The sequence below is a fragment of the Phoxinus phoxinus genome (assembly GCF_949152265.1).
Source record: "Phoxinus phoxinus genome assembly, chromosome: 14".
Lineage (NCBI taxonomy): Eukaryota > Metazoa > Chordata > Actinopteri > Cypriniformes > Leuciscidae > Phoxinus > Phoxinus phoxinus.
Genome location: NC_136889.1, coordinates 35,499,767 through 35,507,518, shown reverse-complemented (window position 1 = coordinate 35,507,518; position 7,752 = coordinate 35,499,767).

Sequence of the window (7,752 nt, the reverse complement as noted above, 5' to 3'; positions counted from 1 at the left end):
ATTTGAAGTTTTACGGTATTCATAAAATTGTATGCTTGTTTTTAACTAAATATGACAACATTATGATTTGAAAACTGAAATTGCGTATTATATCAGAGCAGTAATGTGATCATCAGAAGTTATGAGGAAGTTTTCTGAAACATTAAATTGCTGTACCCATTCGAGAGCGGACGGTCAGTTGGTATTGCGTAGCTACACGCAGTGGGGAAACTCCTCTCCTCCGATTATTGAAGCTCTTGTGTAAACGCATTGCAGCTGCACAGCGAGTGTCTGGCTCACTCATTGGCTCACTCACTCAACTGCACATCCAATGGCGAGGAGCCTCTGGCGTGTGCGCCAATCAACTATCAGCGCGGCAACATACGTCAGAGACCACCAAATTGGGCGTGGCTACGCCTATAAAAGGCGCCCGAATTCGCCATTATTGCGAATTCGGACTGCACGGGGACGACCTTCTGAACGACAGTGGACTGCACGGGGACGACCTTCTGGACAACAGCGGACTGCACGGGGACGACCTTCTGGACAACAGCGGACTGCACGAGGACGACCTTCTGGACAACAGCGGACTGCACGGGGACGACCTTCTGGACGACAGCGGACTGCACGGGGACGACCTTCTGGACGACAGCGGACTGCACGAGGACGACCTTCTGGACAACAGCGGACTGCACGGGGACGACCTTCTGGACGACAGCGGACTGCACGGGGACGGCCTCCAGGGCGACAGCGGACTGCACGGGGACGACCTTCTGGACGACAGCGGACTGCATGGGAACGACCTTCTGGACGACAGTGGACTGCACGGGGACGACCTTCTGGACGACAGCGGACTGCACGAGGACGACCTTCTGGACAACAGCGGACTGCACGGGGACGACCTTCTGGACGACAGCGGACTGCACGGGGACGGCCTCCAGGGCGACAGCGGACTGCACGGGGACGACCTTCTGGACGACAGCGGACTGCACGGGGACGACCTTCTGGACGACAGCGGACTGCACGGGGACGACCTTCTGGACGACAGCGGACTGCACGGGGACGACCTTCTGGACGACAGCGGACTGCACGGGGACGACCTTCTGGACGACAGCGGACTGCACGGGGACGGCCTCCAGGGTGACAGCGGACTGCACGGGGACGACCTTCTGGACGACAGCGGACTGCACGGGGACGGCCTCCAGGGTGACAGCGGACTGCACGGGGACGACCTTCTGGACGACAGCGGACTGCACGGGGACGACCTTCTGGACAACAGCGGACTGCACGGGGACGACCTTCTGGACAACAGCGGACTGCATGGGAACGACCTTCTGGACAACAGCGGACTGCACGGGGACGACCTTCTGGACGACAGCGGACTGCACGAGGACGACCTTCTGGACAACAGCGGACTGCACGGGGACGACCTTCTGGACGACAGCGGACTGCACGGGGACGGCCTCCAGGGCGACAGCGGACTGCACGGGGACGACCTTCTGGACGACAGCGGACTGCACGGGGACGACCTTCTGGACGACAGCGGACTGCACGGGGACGACCTTCTGGACGACAGCGGACTGCACGGGGACGACCTTCTGGACGACAGCGGACTGCACGGGGACGACCTTCTGGACGACAGCGGACTGCACGGGGACGGCCTCCAGGGTGACAGCGGACTGCACGGGGACGACCTTCTGGACGACAGCGGACTGCACGGGGACGGCCTCCAGGGTGACAGCGGACTGCACGGGGACGACCTTCTGGACGACAGCGGACTGCACGGGGACGACCTTCTGGACGACAGAGGACTGCACGGGGACGACCTTCTGGACGACAGCGGACTGCACGGGGACGGCCTCCAGGGTGACAGCGGACTGCACGGGGACGACCTTCTGGACGACAGCGGACTGCACGGGGACGGCCTCCAGGGTGACAGCGGACTGCACGGGGACGACCTTCTGGACGACAGCGGACTGCACGGGGACGACCTTCTGGACGACAGAGGACTGCACGGGGACGACCTTCTGGACGACAGCGGACTGCACGGGGACGACCTTCTGGACGACAGCGGACTGCACGGGGACGACCTTCTGGACGACAGCGGACTGCAAGGGGACGGCCTCCAGGGCGACAGCGGACTGCACGGGGACGACCTTCTGGACGACAGCGGACTGCACGGGGACGACCTTCTGGACGACAGCGGACTGGACGGGGACGACCTTCTGGACGACAGCGGACTGCACGGGGACGACCTTCTGGACGACAGCGGACTGCACGGGGACGACCTTCTGGACGACAGCGGACTGCACGGGGACGGCCTCCAGCGGACTGCACGGGGACGACCTTCTGGACGACAGCGGACTGCACGGGGACGACCTTCTGGACGACAGCGGACTGGACGGGGACGACCTTCTGGACGACAGCGGACTGCACGGGGACGACCTTCTGGACGACAGCGGACTGCACGGGGACGACCTTCTGGACGACAGCGGACTGCACGGGGACGGCCTCCAGGGCGACAGCGGACTGCACGGGGACGACCTTCTGGACGACAGCGGACTGCACGGGGACGACCTTCTGGACGACAGCGGACTGGACGGAAACTGCGGCGAACAGATCTCTGGACTGGAATTCACCAGCCCATGGTCGAAGAAGGGCCAGAGTGAGAAATGGTGTCGAGATTCCACTGCGGCCTCCACGGGTCCCCCGAAATCTGACCAATCTGGTCCCCTCAAAAAATGGTATTTTCTCCTGCTCGTTGGCTGGGGAAGAGATATTATTAAAAAACATACCGCTGGATCTATGTTTGTGACGGATTCCTTCTGTCACGACCCACACACGAGGGAAACAGGGATTGATCCAAAATGCAGTATTTTAATGGGGTAATCCGAAAATTGTGATCCAGTCCATGCAAGCGTCAAAAACCAAATAACAATCCAATACAAAAACAAAACAAGATACAGGCAAGAACAGACAACCGAAGTGGTGTGATACTAAATAAGGAATCCATGACAAACCAAGAAACAACCAGGGTATATAAACACACAGAACTAACAATAATAACGAGAGACAGCCGGGAACAATGACGGGAACAATGACGAGAACAGCTGAGTGCAATGAACAGAGATAAGTGCAGACCAGGATTGTGGGGAATGTAGTAAACAATGACAGACACTGTGACACCCAGATCATCAAACGGGTCGGGGATCTGGAAATCCAGACCGTGGTTTCCAGAGCTGGTTCAGATGGTGGACAAAGCGCAGGGGCGGCTGGGACCAAAAAGTGGCCCTGGACTGTAAGCCGCTCTATAATGGTCCAATGAGGGTTTCCAATAGCACGGGAAGGTTTCTTGCGTGTTCCGTCTTTCCAGCATCTCAAAGTAATTTGGGTTAAATGCAATACATTTCTCATATGTATTTACTTGTTATTTCATCTGACTCCATAAATGAAAGGTTTTAATAATATCTATGCATCACTAAAAGTGAGCGAATGTTTGATTATTACTTTTAGACTTATTAAATGAACAAGGTCAAAATCAGTTTGAATAATCAAATGTAACAATTTATTAAATCAGGTATCAGGTCAATTGTATAATCAATTCAAAGATAATCAATATAAAGCATGAATAAAAAGAACCCAACCTATGGAAGTAAAATAATGCCAAATGTTTTTGAAACAAAAAGCCTGTTGAATTGCACTACTTGAAAAAAATATGCATTGCATTAACCATGCTTGCATTTTAATGCATTGTATTTTAGGACTTGCATTTTTTTATTGCCTCAAATTCAACATGGTTGAATATTTAAGCTGTGAATATTTCAATTCAAAACATTTCAAACACATTTTCATTATTAAAAATTCAATAATCCATATTCACCTTTCATATTTCAATTCCAAAATATTCAAACGGTTTAAAAATACAACCTTTAATATTCAACAGGGAATTTTCAGTCCATTTTATTTCGCTTTAAAAATTCGCTTCCTCAAATTCAGTGGTTAAAATTCGACAGTAAATTCAACATTGACATCCAGGAACTGCAGGAAAAGCAGTAGATTACCGAGCATAATCTCCACCTGCTGTTATTCGGCCTCACCAGCAGGGGGCGCACGCGCGTGTTGTTGACGAAGACGAGAGCAACAGTTCATTCATAAAAACCCGTTTATAGAAATGTAAGTGTATTTGTGATTATTACGAGTGCTGTTTTTACAGCTGAGATTATAATGTTATTCCCCCGATGCTGATGTACAGATCAAATGTTACATTTGAAGTAGACATATATTTATCTTGGTTGTTTAGTTGCCTTAACATTATATCACTGTGATGCGCTGCAGTAGCCTAGTGTTTCCCTCAATACTTCAGGGTTGCTGGACATATAAAACGCTTAACGTATAGCTTAATGGACTAATAGTGATATAAAAGAGCAAACTCGCACTTTATTGAGAAGGCTGTATAGGTACTATATGGCTACGGGCAGCAGACTATTAACGCGCAAGGTTTCACGCCAAGTTTCCCTGTGATATATGGCATAAAGTTGGCTTGACATTAGACATTCGCACATTTAGGGACCGTCTCTAAAGTTACACACGACATTGGTACACACGTTTCTAACTTCAATAGCATTGGGAGAGAATGACTTACAGAAAACTGGTAGGTCAGGCATGATACACATGCACACCTTTTATATTTTTGATAAGTTGAAGTTTGCTATTGAAGTTAGAAACGTGTGTAATGTTGAATGTAATTTTAGAGACGGTCCCTAAATGTGCGAAAGTCCAATGTCAAGCCAACTTTATGCCAGTATCCATATGCATAATGCGGGTGGGATATGTCCCACCACTTTCTGCCAGGGTAGATATTGTCCCCACCTCGCAGCACGGATGTACAAACAGCCGAAATAAAACAACTCCAGTTAACCAGCAGAGCATTAATTTAGTTCGTTTGTTAAACAAGAGGCGATCTAGCGCTGAAATGTGTATGAAATCAAGTGCTCATTGCCACTGCGATCAGTGGTGCGGATAGAGTATGTGGCTCGCGAACACTCTTCACTCAGACGCGCTTCAATCAGTTGCGGAGAGGATCTCGTTCCGGTGAAATCACAAAACAAACTGCACACAAAGTGTCCCAGCTTGATATACAACCACTGATAAACATAATCGGTTTTGATGAGGAAAAAAAAACTATGCGGCAGCGGTACGAGTGCGGATTCGAACCCAGAACATCTGACCCTCATGGCTAAAGTTCTACCACTCGACCATTAAAGTAGCCTACATTTGTATTTTAAGTTGGATCTATTCATGTAAAAATTCCATAGGAAAATTCTCGGCACTGACAACATATTAGATCTCATTAAACGACAAATGAAACCCAATGTAGACCTAGGCCACTATATTTTTGATAGCTGGACATCGTAATGTTACGCCCGTTTCACACATACTCCGTTTGCAGTGCGTTTGCGGTGCGTATTTTTTTCCGTACCCATGTTAACAGGTTAGAGCTTTCACACTGCACACGGATGCGGTCCGGCAATCCGTTCCAGTTGCGGTGCGTATACAGCAGTGCAGCGATCGTTTACGCACAGAGTCTATTTTCTGCTGTGCTGCACCGCACTGCAGCGTAGGCCTATTGTTCACATTGAAATAAATATAGATTGACAAGAAACTGTAATAATTTGATCATAGCTACTCATAATTACAGTTAATGTGTTCTACATTTACTAAATTACAGGATCAAGAAATTAAAAACGTTTTAAACGAGAATATAAATATATATTATTGCTGCATGTTGTTCTATTTAAACATGAATATGTAGGCCTACTGTGTTGCCCTTTTTATTTATTTTGACCTTCATGTCATGCGAATTTATTAAATGTAAATGAACATCTGAATATGTAGTTGTAGCCTATATGAATTCATAAGTAAATCATATTATATAGTTTTATTTTTGAATATAAAGTTAAACAGGGTGTAATTATAAGTTTGTTATGGTTATGTAGGCTAGTTATAATTAATTTTGCCTATGTAATTGTAAATCAAAATGTTTAACTTTTTGGTGCTACAGCCAGCCTTATCTATAGCAGAGGATACTCGTTTTAATGTAGTGGCATGTGCTAACAATAATTATTATATCAAATGTTAATTTCCAAAAAGGTCCTTTGTCTTCTGGGGGCTAGCCCTCTCCCGGTTCTTATTTTTTTCAGTCTTAAAATATGCATTTATAATCAGTATTTATACATTTGTATTCTAATTTAAAAAATTTGTGTATTATATCTTAGCAATATAGCGTGATAGCTTTTCTTCTGTCAACAACTCGAACTAAAACAAAGAATCACAATGATTAAAATTAATTTCATACTGTTGTAATGTCTGTAACAATGTCAAAGTTAAAGTTTGGTTTTAAAATCAAAATTACTTAGCCTACCCATTTTTTATTTTGTGACACAGAAACTACGTATCTCTGCAAACGCGCTCTGCAAACGCAGCATATGTGAAAGCACTATAGCGCGTGCTGCTCCAGTACCGCACACGCACTGCAACACGCACCGCAAACGCACTGCAAACGGAGTATGTGTGAAACGGGCGTTACTGTACACATCTGATTTATGATTTATTATTGTATTAGCAAAACACACACACAAACAAACTGCGTGAAACTTTGCGCGTTAAATTCATATGATTCTGAGTCCGTCTGCTGCCCGTAACCACATAGTAGGCCTACTTACAGCCTAAAGTGCGAGTTTGGTCTTTTATATCTACTAGTCCACGCTACGTTGAGCGTTTTATATGTCCAGCAACCCTGAAGTATTGAGGGAAACACTAGGCTACTGCAGCGCATCACAGTGATATAATGTTAAGGCAACTAAACAACCAAGATAAATATATGTCTACTTCAAATGTAACATTTGATCTGTACATCAGCATCGGGTGAATAACATTATAATCTCAGCTGTAAAAACAGCACTCGTAATAATCACAAATACACTTACATTTCTATAAACGGGTTTTTATGAATGAACTGTTGCTCTCGTCTTCGTCAACAACACGCGCGTGCGCCCCCTGCTGGTGAGGCCGAATAACAGCAGGTGGAGATTATGCTCGGTAATCTACTGCTTTTCCTGCAGTTCCTGGATGTCAATGTTGAATTTACTGTCGAATTTTAACCACTGAATTTGAGGAAGCGAATTTTTAAAGCGAAATAAAATGGACTGAAAATTCCCTGTTGAATATTAAAGGTTGTATTTTTAAACCGTTTGAATATTTTGGAATTGAAATATGAAAGGTGAATATGGATTATTGAATTTTTAATAATGAAAATGTGTTTGAAATGTTTTGAATTGAAATATTCACAGCTTAAATATTCAACCATGTTGAATTTGAGGCAATAAAAAAATGCAAGTCCTAAAATACAATGCATTAAAATGCAAGCATGGTTAATGCAATGCATATTTTTTTCAAGTAGTGCAATTCAACAGGCTTTTTGTTTCAAAAACATTTGTCATTATTTTACTTCCATACCAACCTGAATAAATTACATGAGGCTGGAAGTCTCGGTCACTCCCAGCCATCACGGGCAGGCTAGATACAGAAAGCGCCCCGATCCCTCCACTGCATTCCATTAAATAGCCAAAACCTCTTTCATATGTTAACAATGGGAATTTACATTCGGAGTTGACACCTTTTGGGGGTAGGAGACCATTTGCCCAGAGACAACCTTCCTTTGTGTGCCAGTTTCTCTAAACTTCTCAAAACCTGATTTCTTTTTGTTTAACTAAT